General features: G+C 32.9%; 1 protein-coding gene across 1 annotated transcript in view; it reads right to left on the bottom strand.

Annotated features, from left to right (window-relative positions):
- Nucleotides 1-9,316: 9,316 nt before the first annotated feature.
- LOC142333901 (uncharacterized) overlaps nucleotides 9,317-14,843 on the bottom strand; it is a 49,167-nt gene continuing 43,640 nt past the window's right edge. The window contains exon 5 of the mRNA XM_075381495.1: nucleotides 9,317-14,101. The gene's annotated coding sequence lies outside the window, so the exon portion shown is untranslated. The remainder of the gene's footprint in view (nucleotides 14,102-14,843) is intronic.

Here is a 14,843-nt window from a genome sequence, read left to right on the forward strand (position 1 = left end):
AGTGAGCATTTTTCTCCTCAATACACTCGTATTGAGGAGAAAAATGCAGCGGGACACGTGTAGAACTGGTTGAATGAATGAGGGAAAGAGAAAAGAATACAGTCGAGCAAGAAAGCCATTAACTGATGCGATCAGAGAAGCTAAGATAAATGCATGAGAGACGTTCATTGCTGATCTTGATGCTGACTCTTGGGGGGGAGCCTACAAGGCTGTGATGGACTGATTTGGTAGACATGTCCCACCTCCTCTTCCTGGTGAAATGATGAGATGAAACAATTATTTCAAGCTGTAGAGACCGAATGGAGGGAGATAGTAGTAGTGCTTGATGAGCTTAAATCTACGGTAACCACCTTATATCCCAACAAGTGTCTGCAAGTGCCTGACTCGGTTCCAGGCAGCCCATTACTGCCTTTGAAAATTTGCCACCATAGGCTACAGCCTAGCTAGCATATTTAGAAATCCACCACTGCTCAAACCCCCATTGTTACAACACTAAAAATTTTAAATAGAAAGAGTAAGGTTGCACATCATATTTAAATGATGTCGATATAAAAAATTTCAAAATATTAAACAGACAGGTTGACAAATATTTGCAGGCACTTATAAATAAAAAATTCAAAACCAACCTCAGATTCAAACCCCCAAACCTGTAGACACACATTAGTACCACTTTCAGTATGCAGGTTGAAAAGATTCGATTTAATGTTTATCATAACTATTACAAGATAAATAATAAACTTGCATCCAGTCCGCACTGTAATACAATTGATTTGCTTTTATGGAAAGAAATGGTATACGATTAAAATAAAGAAACAACCTGTTTTCTGTGTAACTTTGTTTATTAGATTAAAAAATAAATAATTTCTAATGTACATTTGAAATTAATCAATCTGCTTAAATATTTAAGTTGATGTTATAGTACATAATTCTGAAGTTGTTTACATTAAGAACAAAATGTTATTTATTTATACCACATAAAAATCACAATTTATGTATTATAAACATATTTCACAAAGAATACTTAAAAAAAAAAATTAAATACATATTTTTAAATATAAGTCATATAAACTTATGGTACAAAAATTTTAGCATATTATTCTGAAAAATTTTTAAACTGCAGAAACCTAAAGAATAGCGCAACTGTTACAACCAGTAACTAAACTGGTAAACTCAAGTCCCCCGAATAAACAAGAAATAAAGAATATATAATCAGATCTATAAAAAAAAATAGCGCATCTGGGTGAAATCCCAATAACTGTGCAATTTTTTTAAATTATGATGATTAGCTAATTAATATATGATCTATCAGAAAAATTATTTGAAAACATCTGGAAGACAGGAAAAATCCCACAAGAATGGCAGTCTGCCCTAATTCATCCTCTAAACAAAAAAGGAAGCAAAATGGAAGTTAATAATCGCATAGAAATTTCTGTTCTTTCAGTAACCTTACAAAAGTTACAAACCTTAAAAAATCTTACAAAAGTTGTAAAGAATAGAATAGAAGAGCACATAATAAAAAATCTGTAGGATACAACAACAGGGTGGTTTAGAATGGGAAAATGTTTGTGTAAAATTAATAATCCGAGATAGAATGGTGAAATACAAGGATTATGTAATAATAAACTTTTTAACTGAAGAGACTATTTCCAATGCTTTTTCATAAATTAAATTTATTTGGCATTATCGAAACCAATAAAAAAAAAATCTGATGTGGACACCAAATGACTTCCCTGTAGGCTTATTACATATATACTTTTTTGCTAAACTTCATTTGAAAGTGAGATACAATCCTCCAATTTTTTAATAAAGTGGACAGTTACATAACTTTTAAAACTGGAGGACGCATACACAAATTGAGATCAGAAGAATTACATCAAACCAAAGACCAATTAAATGATCGGCAACAAAATGAAATTTTGATGAACTCCGAGTTAGGGACAATATCAAAGGAGTAATGAATTTAAAGATAAGAATTTTTGCATTTTATTAAACATTGGGCATGTACGCCTCAGTGAATATGTTGTTCTTGTGAGGGTCTACTTTTCAGTCACTCTGTAGTTAACTTTAATGTAGATAAAATTAAACAGAAATTAAAATAGAAAATCCAAAAATAACAAGATTCTAAATTATAATTTTCAATTAATATTAAATCAGATGTTTCACAAACTCTATTACATATATACATATGTAGTAATACCTATTAAATTACACACACATTTTTAAAAGTACATAAAATTTTATTTCACTAATGACTTCTGATTTTTTTTATTGTTATTACTGAATAATTATTTATTGCAAAAAAATTTCAACATCCTATGGCTAATTGTTTTTGAGTAATGCGAGATACATACATATGTAGAGACATCATGCCGAAACTACAAAATGGGTACAGGGATGGTCAAAATGGATATTTCTGTTGAAATCTGAAAACCAAACTTTTCGCAATCACAATACTTCCTTTATTTCGTACAAAGAAGTAAAACAGACATAAGGTAACAAGACTGTTGATTCTGATCCCCTTTAATTGTGTTCATTGTAATCATAATGGAATGGAAGAAAACATTGAAAACTAAATGTGGTAGAAAAAAAGGTTTAGGTTGCAAAAAAGATAATTTAGGAAGATACTGTTTTGCCTTTATGTAAGATCAGGCAATGATTACAGACAATATTGAAGTAGCAAAAATTAAAATAGAAACATTAAAAGTCATCACAGGAAAAACACGATTATCTATTTCCTACAACTATTCGGATTATCTATTTCCTATCAATTCATCCGTCAAAAAAAAAGAATAATAAAATCATATATACAAATCTATTAAAATATATTGAATATATCAGAATATCCCGGTGGCAACAGAGTATTTTTTTTATTTTAAAGATAATTTAATCTTAATTTTTTAGGGAGGTTTTTACCTTGGGCAAAAAAAAGACAAGCAAGCAGTAATCAACCGACAGGAATTTCTATCAACCATCAGTAGTTACAAATAACGTATAGTAATTTAAACTGTCTGTTCTAAAACCAAACATGGTGTTGGATGCCCCATATATGTAAATGGAAGAGTCCATTAATGGAAACTGCCAAACATGGTTAGTGTTTAAACGGCAGAAGTTATTGCCATACAGCAATCTGTTCGCTACTCTGAACATTTCTGCAAAGAGATGGTACTTATATGTTCCGTTTCGTTAAGTGCACTTACTGCAATTCGGAACAAGAACATTAACCCACCTGAGTTGGTCTAGTGGTGAACTCATCTTCCTATATCAGCTGGTTTGGTAGTAGAGGGTTCCAGCGTTCAAGTCCTAGTAAAGTCGTTATTTTTACACGGACTTGTATATTAGATCGTGGATACCAGTGTTCTTTGGTGGTTGGGTTTCAATTAACCATGCATCTCAGATATGGTCTACCTGAGACTGTACAAGACTACACTTCATTTACACACATACATATCATCCTCAGAAATAATACCTGATGATGATTCCTGTAGGCTAAACAGGAATAAGAAAAGAAAAGGTGTTGTTGGATAGCCTATGGTATAGCAGTTCATTAAATGGTACTCCCAGAAGTGAAAGTTGTTTTAGTGGTGTTATTTGTAATTTTGGTAATGTAAAGTGTTAAATTACGTAAAATGAGTGTTTCTTAAGAATCATACGAGTGGGTGTAATTTACTTTTGTGAATTAATGAGTAAATGAGTAATTACGTCTTCAGTGAAGTGTACTTCAACTGTTATAATGTTTTTACATTAGATTGGCCAGTTAGATTCGGCAGGATTGTTACTATCAGTTTTGTAGTGTACAGCTGTGGCAATATTCTAAACAGGTATTGCCAATTGGAATATTTTCTAAGTCTAAGGTGAGCTATAAGGGGAAATTCCTTCTTTTTATTTTCAGTTATCTCCGGACCCCCTGACTTCCCCCAAATCATATCCCAGATTTAGGTTTATACATTTTCCGACCCCCCTGCCACCCCAAATAGTGAAAGTGGGTACTCAAATTGTCAGATTTTTTTGTGTAGTCAGTTTCTGAACTCTGTTTGTTAAAAATAATTTTTTGTAAAAATATATAAACATTTAAAGTTTATGGAGCCACAGAATTCATTTCTAGCTGCTACGACAAAGCGTTCTTCAGTGATGTTTAGGAAGGCGTCTGATGACAAAAAAGAATAAGTCCAACTAATGGATGTTGCCTCTGGCAGTAAGGATACAGAGACGGTGGTCACTGGTATAGATGTTAAAGGGAAATCGACTGAGGTAAATGGTGTTAAGGCAGCTGACAAGCAACAGGCAAGTGTGTCTGTTGAAATGGATATAGTTAAGTCGACTCCTGGACAGGAAGACGGTAGAGAATGGTTAGTGGTAGAAAGGAGACGGTCAGGCTACATGTTAGCACTCGAACAGAGTGGATGTGTTGTTTCTTTGCTCCATGTTTTTTTAGAATTTTTATTGGTTTTTCAGTTTTGACTATGGCAATTGTTGGTGAATATATTATTAGTTCATGTGTTTTAATGAAAACTGTGATTAAAGGATAATAGACTACTTTTTTATAATGTTTTTTCTAACGTTGTCCTTATTGCCATAGGCATTAAGGACTACATTTGAGTGGCTGTTTTGTTTTCAAGATTCGACAAGTAACCAAATACAGTAAACAAGGACTTAGGAAATTTTCTTCAATGTTCGTGGTCAGCATGTAAATTTTTTCTTAGTCCAGAGACAGGAATATAAAACGGAACGGTTTTTTCTCAATAGATCTCTTCCTGTACTGCCTACCCCCAAACCCCCTGGGATCTATCTGTCCCAGGTCCTTCCCGATCCCCCTTCCTTTACCCATTTTTTTTACTTTATTTTTGGGGGATACATTTTCAGACCTCCCCCCAAATTTTTGGCTTCATAAATTTTATCTACCCCCTCAAAAAAACCTGTTCCTTCTTTTTATTTTCCTTCTTTTTATTTCCTTCTTTTTATTTTCAGTTATCTCCGGACCCCCTGACTTCCCCCAAATCATATCCCAGATTTAGGTTTATACATTTTCCGACCCCCCTGCCACCCCAAATAGTGAAAGTGGGTACTCAAATTGTCAGATTTTTTTGTGTAGTCAGTTTCTGAACTCTGTTTGTTAAAAATAATTTTTTGTAAAAATATATAAACATTTAAAGTTTATGGAGCCACAGAATTCATTTCTAGCTGCTACGACAAAGCGTTCTTCAGTGATGTTTAGGAAGGCGTCTGATGACAAAAAAGAATAAGTCCAACTAATGGATGTTGCCTCTGGCAGTAAGGATACAGAGACGGTGGTCACTGGTATAGATGTTAAAGGGAAATCGACTGAGGTAAATGGTGTTAAGGCAGCTGACAAGCAACAGGCAAGTGTGTCTGTTGAAATGGATATAGTTAAGTCGACTCCTGGACAGGAAGACGGTAGAGAATGGTTAGTGGTAGAAAGGAGACGGTCAGGCTACATGTTAGCACTCGAACAGAGTGGATGTGTTGTTTCTTTGCTCCATGTTTTTTTAGAATTTTTATTGGTTTTTCAGTTTGGACTATGGCAACTGTTGGTGAATATATTATTAGTTCATGTGTTTTAATGAAAACTGTGATTAAAGGATAATAGACTACTTTTTTATAATGTTTTTTCTAACGTTGTCCTTATTGCCATAGGCATTAAGGACTACATTTGAGTGGCTGTTTTGTTTTCAAGATTCGACAAGTAACCAAATACAGTAAACAAGGACTTAGGAAATTTTCTTCAATGTTCGTGGTCAGCATGTAAATTTTTTCTTAGTCCAGAGACAGGAATATAAAACGGAACGGTTTTTTCTCAATAGATCTCTTCCTGTACTGCCTACCCCCAAACCCCCTGGGATCTATCTGTCCCAGGTCCTTCCCGATCCCCCTTCCTTTACCCATTTTTTTTACTTTATTTTTGGGGGATACATTTTCAGACCTCCCCCCAAATTTTTGGCTTCATAAATTTTATCTACCCCCTCAAAAAAACCTGTTCCCCCTTTTTTCCCGAGCCCCGAAATCCAGCAGCAATAACCAAAAAACATAATGGATGAAGAGGACGAGTCCTCTTCTGTATCGACCGGCTCGTCAGCATCCAAACCAGCTAGATCTGACAAAGGACAGAAGAGAGTTAAAAAATCATCAACGGATTAAGAGGATCCACCATGAGGAAACCTGAAAACCTTGACCAACAGACTGGGGCTTGCCCTGTAGATTTTCAGACAGAACCACGGTATTGGATTTCATGATTTTATCAACACGCACGAAAAAGAACTGCAAGCTATTCTCAGCGGTCTCTAGGAACTGCTTGACTTTACTACACCCACTAAACGAACTACACAGGGGACACAGACTGAAGAGCCACACATGTTCAATAAGTGTAACATCCTGGATGAAAAACTGACTGATGCTGAACTAATCAGGTTAGCAAAAAAAACGCTGGCCAACAGATCTATCTGGACACGTGCAACTGCTGGCCAATGCAGGTTTGGCAGAGGTTGATGTCTGCACATTCAGAACTCTTGAACGTCGGCGGGGCTTGGTAAATGTGGGTGCACAGCCCTCAGACATTAGGCAAGGGGATATTATTGAAGAAGCTATCATCATGGGCAGGAAAGCTGATAAATCCTTTAAAGGAAAATATCAGATTTTCTATGACCTGGAGGAAGGAGAAGAAAATACAGTATGCAGCATCTTAGGGACGATCAGGAAGGTGGTGGAGGATTCCTCGTCACAGAGTTTTGTTTTACCAGAAGGAAAAATCTGTATGGCAATAAAATGCATGTTAATATATACGCTGAGAGGGAGAATTGGTAAAATAAAAATGGTGTTTGCCGTTGCAGACAATGGCAAAAGCTCAAAGTGGACCTGTTCAGAGCGTCAGGTTGACGATGCCAGCAGTTTCTGACAGTAGCAGGCTAATAGTAAGATTCGCGGGAAGATCATACACTGACCTTCTTCGCACTGTAAAACAATGTGTTACAAGAGAAGAGTGTGGAGATGTCCTGGCATTACGTAAGGGTGCTGATGAGCTTATGCATTCGGGTCAAGGGTCATACGAATGCAGAGGGTTTAAAAAACGTACTCAGAGACAGAGCCGCAGACCTACAGATTGATTTAAAACAAGAGGCAGTCGCAGGACTGTGGTCCAGCTCAAAGACTTGGACTGCTACACAACTGAGAATGAAATAAGAAATGTGGTGGCTCAAGTCATCGGTGATAAGGATGAATTTAAAATATCATTGATAAGACCCGCTTACAGTAGTATGCAAAATGCGTCACTTATCACAACACACAGAGCGGCAATGAAATTTATACAGGCGAGAATTTGTATACAATGGGTATTTTATAGAGTTCAGATAAGAATCCGATACTCACTACTTTAGGTGCTGGGAGATGGGTCACTCCTCCTCTCAATGTTACAGGCCTGATCGCACCTAACTGCGGCGGACAAGGGCAGAAAAGAGACTGTACGGAGTCTTCAAGGTGCCTGAAATGTAATAAGGCTGGCATCAGACTGACAGCGGGATCTGTAAGAAGACCGACTGATGAAACTGATGCAAGTCAATGCAAACCATAGCGCCTTTGCGCACGGCGTGATTTGGAGAATGACCATTGAGGAAAACATTGCCTTTCTAGCGGTTTCGAAACCTAATATGAGGAGGGTGACTGCCTACAATTGGGAGGCTGGATGCAGCTATTCTGAACATATCTGGTCGGTATGCACAGATAGGTGTTTCTAGACATAATGGATTTGTTGCTGTGGAGTTGACTGAACATATATACTAATATCTGCATACATCTCCCCCAACTCGGGGATGGCAATGTTTTCTGAATTTACAGAAGAACTTGAAGAATTTATAAGAGGACATCGCAAACCCATTGTATTAATGGGCAATCTGAATTCTGAATGTTGTCAGCTGGATGATAGGATCTCGACAAGATGCGGATATGTCATGCCCAGCATGTTTGCAGCAGTTTACAACAAGGATTGTGTCCCCCACATACATTGGACGGGGTGATGGCTCAATCGTTGACATAATGGTGGCAACAGAAAGCATAATTCCAACTGACTGGCGTGTGCGACAGGAGGAACTTGCTACTAATCACAAAGCCATCTCATTTTCTGTGGCTTGCACACAGCCCGGATATACCAGAACCCCATGCTGGAAGCCAATGGATTACGAAGCCAGAAACGTGGCAGATGAGGTCTCGCAAATGTTCGACGAAAATATACAAATAACCCCAGAACGTCTTTCTGAATACTTGCAAAACGCCTGCAGACATGCAGGACAGCAGGACGGACCACGTAGATGCTGGGTATACTGGTGGTCCCCAGCAATTGCAGAAATAAGAGCATCAGTGAGCATTTTTCTCCTCAATACACTCGTATTGAGGAGAAAAATGCAGCGGGACACGTGTAGAACTGGTTGAATGAATGAGGGAAAGAGAAAAGAATACAGTCGAGCAAGAAAGCCATTAACTGATGCGATCAGAGAAGCTAAGATAAATGCATGAGAGACGTTCATTGCTGATCTTGATGCTGACTCTTGGGGGGGAGCCTACAAGGCTGTGATGGACTGATTTGGTAGACATGTCCCACCTCCTCTTCCTGGTGAAATGATGAGATGAAACAATTATTTCAAGCTGTAGAGACCGAATGGAGGGAGATAGTAGTAGTGCTTGATGAGCTTAAATCTACGGTAACCACCTTATATCCCAACAAGTGTCTGCAAGTGCCTGACTCGGTTCCAGGCAGCCCATTACTGCCTTTGAAAATTTGCCACCATAGGCTACAGCCTAGCTAGCATATTTAGAAATCCACCACTGCTCAAACCCCCATTGTTACAACACTAAAAATTTTAAATAGAAAGAGTAAGGTTGCACATCATATTTAAATGATGTCGATATAAAAAATTTCAAAATATTAAACAGACAGGTTGACAAATATTTGCAGGCACTTATAAATAAAAAATTCAAAACCAACCTCAGATTCAAACCCCCAAACCTGTAGACACACATTAGTACCACTTTCAGTATGCAGGTTGAAAAGATTCGATTTAATGTTTATCATAACTATTACAAGATAAATAATAAACTTGCATCCAGTCCGCACTGTAATACAATTGATTTGCTTTTATGGAAAGAAATGGTATACGATTAAAATAAAGAAAAAACCTGTTTTCTGTGTAACTTTGTTTATTAGATTAAAAAATAAATAATTTCTAATGTACATTTGAAATTAATCAATTTGCTTAAATATTTAAGTTGATGTTATAGTACATAATTCTGAAGTTGTTTACATTAAGAACAAAATGTTATTTATTTATACCACATAAAAATCACAATTTATGTATTATAAACATACTTCACAAAGAATACTTAAAAAAAAAAATTAAATACATATTTTTAAATATAAGTCATATAAACTTATGGTACAAAAATTTTAGCATATTATTCTGAAAAATTTTTAAACTGCAGAAACCTAAAGAATAGCGCAACTGTTACAACCAGTAACTAAACTGGTAAACTCAAGTCCCCCGAATAAACAAGAAATAAAGAATATATAATCAGATCTATAAAAAAAAATAGCGCATCTGGGTGAAATCCCAATAACTGTGCAATTTTTTTAAATTATGATGATTAGCTAATTAATATATGATCTATCAGAAAAATTATTTGAAAACATCTGGAAGACAGGAAAAATCCCACAAGAATGGCAGTCTGCCCTAATTCATCCTCTAAACAAAAAAGGAAGCAAAATGGAAGTTAATAATCGCATAGAAATTTCTGTTCTTTCAGTAACCTTACAAAAGTTACAAACCTTAAAAAATCTTACAAAAGTTGTAAAGAATAGAATAGAAGAGCACATAATAAAAAATCTGTAGGATACAACAACAGGGTGGTTTAGAATGGGAAAATGTTTGTGTAAAATTAATAATCCGAGATAGAATGGTGAAATACAAGGATTATGTAATAATAAACTTTTTAACTGAAGAGACTATTTCCAATGCTTTTTCATAAATTAAATTTATTTGGCATTATCGAAACCAATAAAAAAAAAATCTGATGTGGACACCAAATGACTTCCCTGTAGGCTTATTACATATATACTTTTTTGCTAAACTTCATTTGAAAGTGAGATACAATCCTCCAATTTTTTAATAAAGTGGACAGTTACATAACTTTTAAAACTGGAGGACGCATACACAAATTGAGATCAGAAGAATTACATCAAACCAAAGACCAATTAAATGATCGGCAACAAAATGAAATTTTGATGAACTCCGAGTTAGGGACAATATCAAAGGAGTAATGAACTTAAAGATAAGAATTTTTGCATTTTATTAAACATTGGGCATGTACGCCTCAGTGAATATGTTGTTCTTGTGAGGGTCTACTTTTCAGTCACTCTGTAGTTAACTTTAATGTAGATAAAATTAAACAGAAATTAAAATAGAAAATCCAAAAATAACAAGATTCTAAATTATAATTTTCAATTAATATTAAATCAGATGTTTCACAAACTCTATTACATATATACATATGTAGTAATACCTATTAAATTACACACACATTTTTAAAAGTACATAAAATTTTATTTCACTAATGACTTCTGATTTTTTTTATTGTTATTACTGAATAATTATTTATTGCAAAAAAATTTCAACATCCTATGGCTAATTGTTTTTGAGTAATGCGAGATACATACATATGTAGAGACATCATGCCAAAACTACAAAATGGATACAGGGATGGTCAAAATGGATATTTCTGTTGAAATCTGAAAACCAAACTTTTCGCAATCACAATACTTCCTTTATTTCGTACAAAGAAGTAAAACAGACATAAGGTAACAAGACTGTTGATTCTGATCCCCTTTAATTGTGTTCATTGTAATCATAATGGAATGGAAGAAAACATTGAAAACTATTGTGGTAGAAAAAAAGGTTTAGGTTGCAAAAAAGATAATTTAGGAAGATACTGTTTTGCCTTTATGTAAGATCAGGCAATGATTACAGACAATATTGAAGTAGCAAAAATTAAAATAGAAACATTAAAAGTCATCACAGGAAAAACACGATTATCTATTTCCTACAACTATTCGGATTATCTATTTCCTATCAATTCATCCGTCAAAAAAAAAGAATAATAAAATCATATATACAAATCTATTAAAATATATTGAATATATCAGAATATCCCGGTGGCAACAGAGTATTTTTTTTATTTTAAAGATAATTTAATCTTAATTTTTTAGGGAGGTTTTTACCTTGGGCAAAAAAAAGACAAGCAAGCAGTAATCAACCGACAGGAATTTCTATCAACCATCAGTAGTTACAAATAACGTATAGTAATTTAAACTGTCTGTTCTAAAACCAAACATGGTGTTGGATGCCCCATATATGTAAATGGAAAAGTCCATTAATGGAAACTGCCAAACATGGTTAGTGTTTAAACGGCAGACGTTATTGCCATACAGTAATCTGTTCGCTACTCTGAACATTTCTGCAAAGAGATGGTGCTTATATGTTCCGTTTCGTTAAGTGCACTTACTGCAATTCGGAGGCTAGACCAATCATTACCATCACTGGTAACAAACAGGACGCCCCTAGGGCGCTGTTTTAGGAGATGCAATGTGGTGCTGTTATAATATTTTTGCACACAATCATCCGATTTTCAAAATTCAAATGGAGAATGTATATATTATAAATTATAAACTAATAAAGGTACATATTACACAAAGCTGCAGTAGATGGCAGCACTTTTTCAAATAATGATAATGAATAAATAATTCAAATCCACATAGTACTGTAACACTGACTGGCCAAGTTACATGTATTTAATCTGGTACAGAGGACAGAGGGTACAGTACTAATCATTAGTACAGAGGAATATGGGTCTTCAAAAAATTGACTTTAAAAAGATTATTGTATATATATCAAAGAAATGTAAAGAATATACACTTCACGAAATGTATGCAGATAACCCAATGCGTCCATTAATTAATTTCACTCCTTGTTATTTTATTACCAAAATAATAAATAATATACTCAAGACGAAAAATCAATTTACTTAATAAGTATATTATAAAAAATGGGTACAACTTACTTAAATTAAATAGTTTAATAGTAAATTCTAGTAATAGTTTAATAGTAATTTAACTTATCATTCTAGTACTTTTGTACTAGAATGATAAGTTATGGCATAAATAGAAAATTAATAAAGACCTGAAATGTATAGATAATATTATAAACATCATTAGAGATATATGTAAACAAAATTATTTTGAGTTTAACAACAAATTTTTACACACCAGATAATACTTTACCCATGGGATTTCCATCATTGGCCGTTATACGTATTACCCACATTTATAAAATTCGATCACGGGTTTGATACGTGGATGATATTTATATTTTGGTAATCTATGAACCTATTACAATTAATGAACAGTTAATAATTTTAAAAAAAACTTAATTCTTATAATAATTTAAAATTTACATTCGAAACTGACAAATACAGAAAAATATTTTTTTTAGATGTATATAGAAAACTAACAACTAAAATTAATAATAAATTTACAAACATGTTAATAGAGCGTACATTATACACATAATAATAATAATAATAATAAAAAACTTGATTAAGGTTATTACAATAAAAAATGGATATAACATGTCATCATTAATTGATAATAGTTATAAAAAGCAAAATTTAAAATCTAATAATAAAACCATGTTGATACCTATAAATAATAAAAGTGTTGATGAAAATATTTATATAAAATATTGCTACACTAACAACAATATTGAAAATTTGGTTAATGTCTAAAATGATAAAAAAATAAAATAGCTTATAGACCGTACAATCGCATAATAAATGATTTAAAAACCCATAATAATGGTAATGATCTCAATAGCTTGTGTGGTATCTATAAAATAACATGCAATGATTGTAACAAAATTTATATTGGAAAAACTAGTAGATCCTTTAGGGAAAGGTTTGCAGAACATTTTAGTAAAAAAACAAGTTAGGTTTCTCCAATCTTGCTAATCAATATTAATCTTAATTAATAAATGGTTTGATTAATGTACAGACAGAATTTGATAATAAGTTTCTTATCAAAACCACCTTAGATAAAAACAGCACATTTAAATAAAAATTTAACATATTTTAGTACAGAATTGTATGCGTGACTAGTCACATATAATAAAAATTTTTCATCTTTTTAATTATTATGACTACATGTTTTTATATATTTACAATTATAAGTTTTAAATTTTAATGTGTGATTTTAAAAAGAATATGTTTTATTAACTGATGATGAGGGAAACCCTCGAAAGAGCTTTTATATAATAACAACATGCTTAAGGTGAGGGGCATTATTGAATTCTGTACTTTTGGTGATAAACTTTTTATACTTTTGTCTTTGACATAATCAGTACAGAGGGGAAATATGAACAAATACAATAACAAAAAAAAAAGATATAAGTGGGACAGCAATTTTCCAGATGTCCAACTAACAGCACTGCTTAAATCCACACTACACAACTTAAAAAAACTAATGCATAATTTGAAAATTTTAAATACTACTCAAATAGATCTTTGCTTCAATAGGAATTTTTTTTAAGTGATTTTTTTTTTTCAATTCATTTAGCAAAAACATATACGTATTTTAGTCTATATAAAACTAATTATAAATATCTACACAGTGTATATTTTTTTAACCATATTACTGAACCTCTTTTTTCTTACATAGTACATATGCTCCGAATTTCTTTTTAATTTTATTAAAATACAATTATTTATTTTTTACATTTTTTTTTTTTACTTAGTGCCTTACCCACTAAACATTACAATAATATGTGCAGTTAAATAAGACAACATTCTTTAAATTATCCAGATTTGGTCTTGCAAGGTCCATCTGGATAATCGGTGTTCCACTGTATGCAAAATCTAACACTCTTACCACTTCATTTTCAACTTTTAAATTTTCTGATTTAACTAAGTTGGTCTCTTCAATTGCTAAGGAATCTTTTTCGACATCACCAGTCATAATGTCAAACGGTTCCTCTTTCGGTTGTACTAAATTTATTTTCTGTAATAAAAAACAAAGAACAAAGTAAATATGTTTATGATTTATTGTACAATTTATAATATAAAAATAATTTGTATCTCTAATTTACTTACAACATTAAAATTGCAATCACAGTCAAATTATTATTATTAGGTAACTTTAATCGGCCAGGTTTTATATGAGAAAACCTAGAAAATGTTTCTTATAGCAATCTTTATCATTCTAATTTAAATGTAGAAAATGCTGCGACTTTTCTTACATACAGATTTTTCTACAAATTGTAATCTTTTACAATCAAATAATTTGTTAAGTTTTTGCAGTAATTCTCCTGATTCAGTCTTTTCTAATCTTACACACATTAGTGTGTGTTATTATTTATGGTGTTTATTGTTGTGTATATTGTTTATGGTGAAATTTTTCATAGCGATAAATATAATATACCTTTAGAGATAATGTTACCGATTAAAATTTTGAATTGTAATCTTATGTCTGATCAATACATACCAGATTATAAAAACATAAATTTTCTAAGATTCAACATTTAATGAATGAGAGTTTGATTCTAAATAATATTTATTTACTTTTTATGTCGCCACATAAACTTGGAGCTTGTGTGTAGAACATGAAAATGCAATTTTGTAACATAAGAAAAATATACTGCCTGACTGGATTTTGATATTGATCATGATATATATATTTCTTCTGAGTAATTGCAACTATGTATTACAGTGGTCACTATGAAAGAAGGTGCTTGTATAAACTA

The sequence above is a fragment of the Lycorma delicatula genome, chromosome 13 (assembly GCF_047948215.1).
Source record: "Lycorma delicatula isolate Av1 chromosome 13, ASM4794821v1, whole genome shotgun sequence".
Lineage (NCBI taxonomy): Eukaryota > Metazoa > Arthropoda > Insecta > Hemiptera > Fulgoridae > Lycorma > Lycorma delicatula.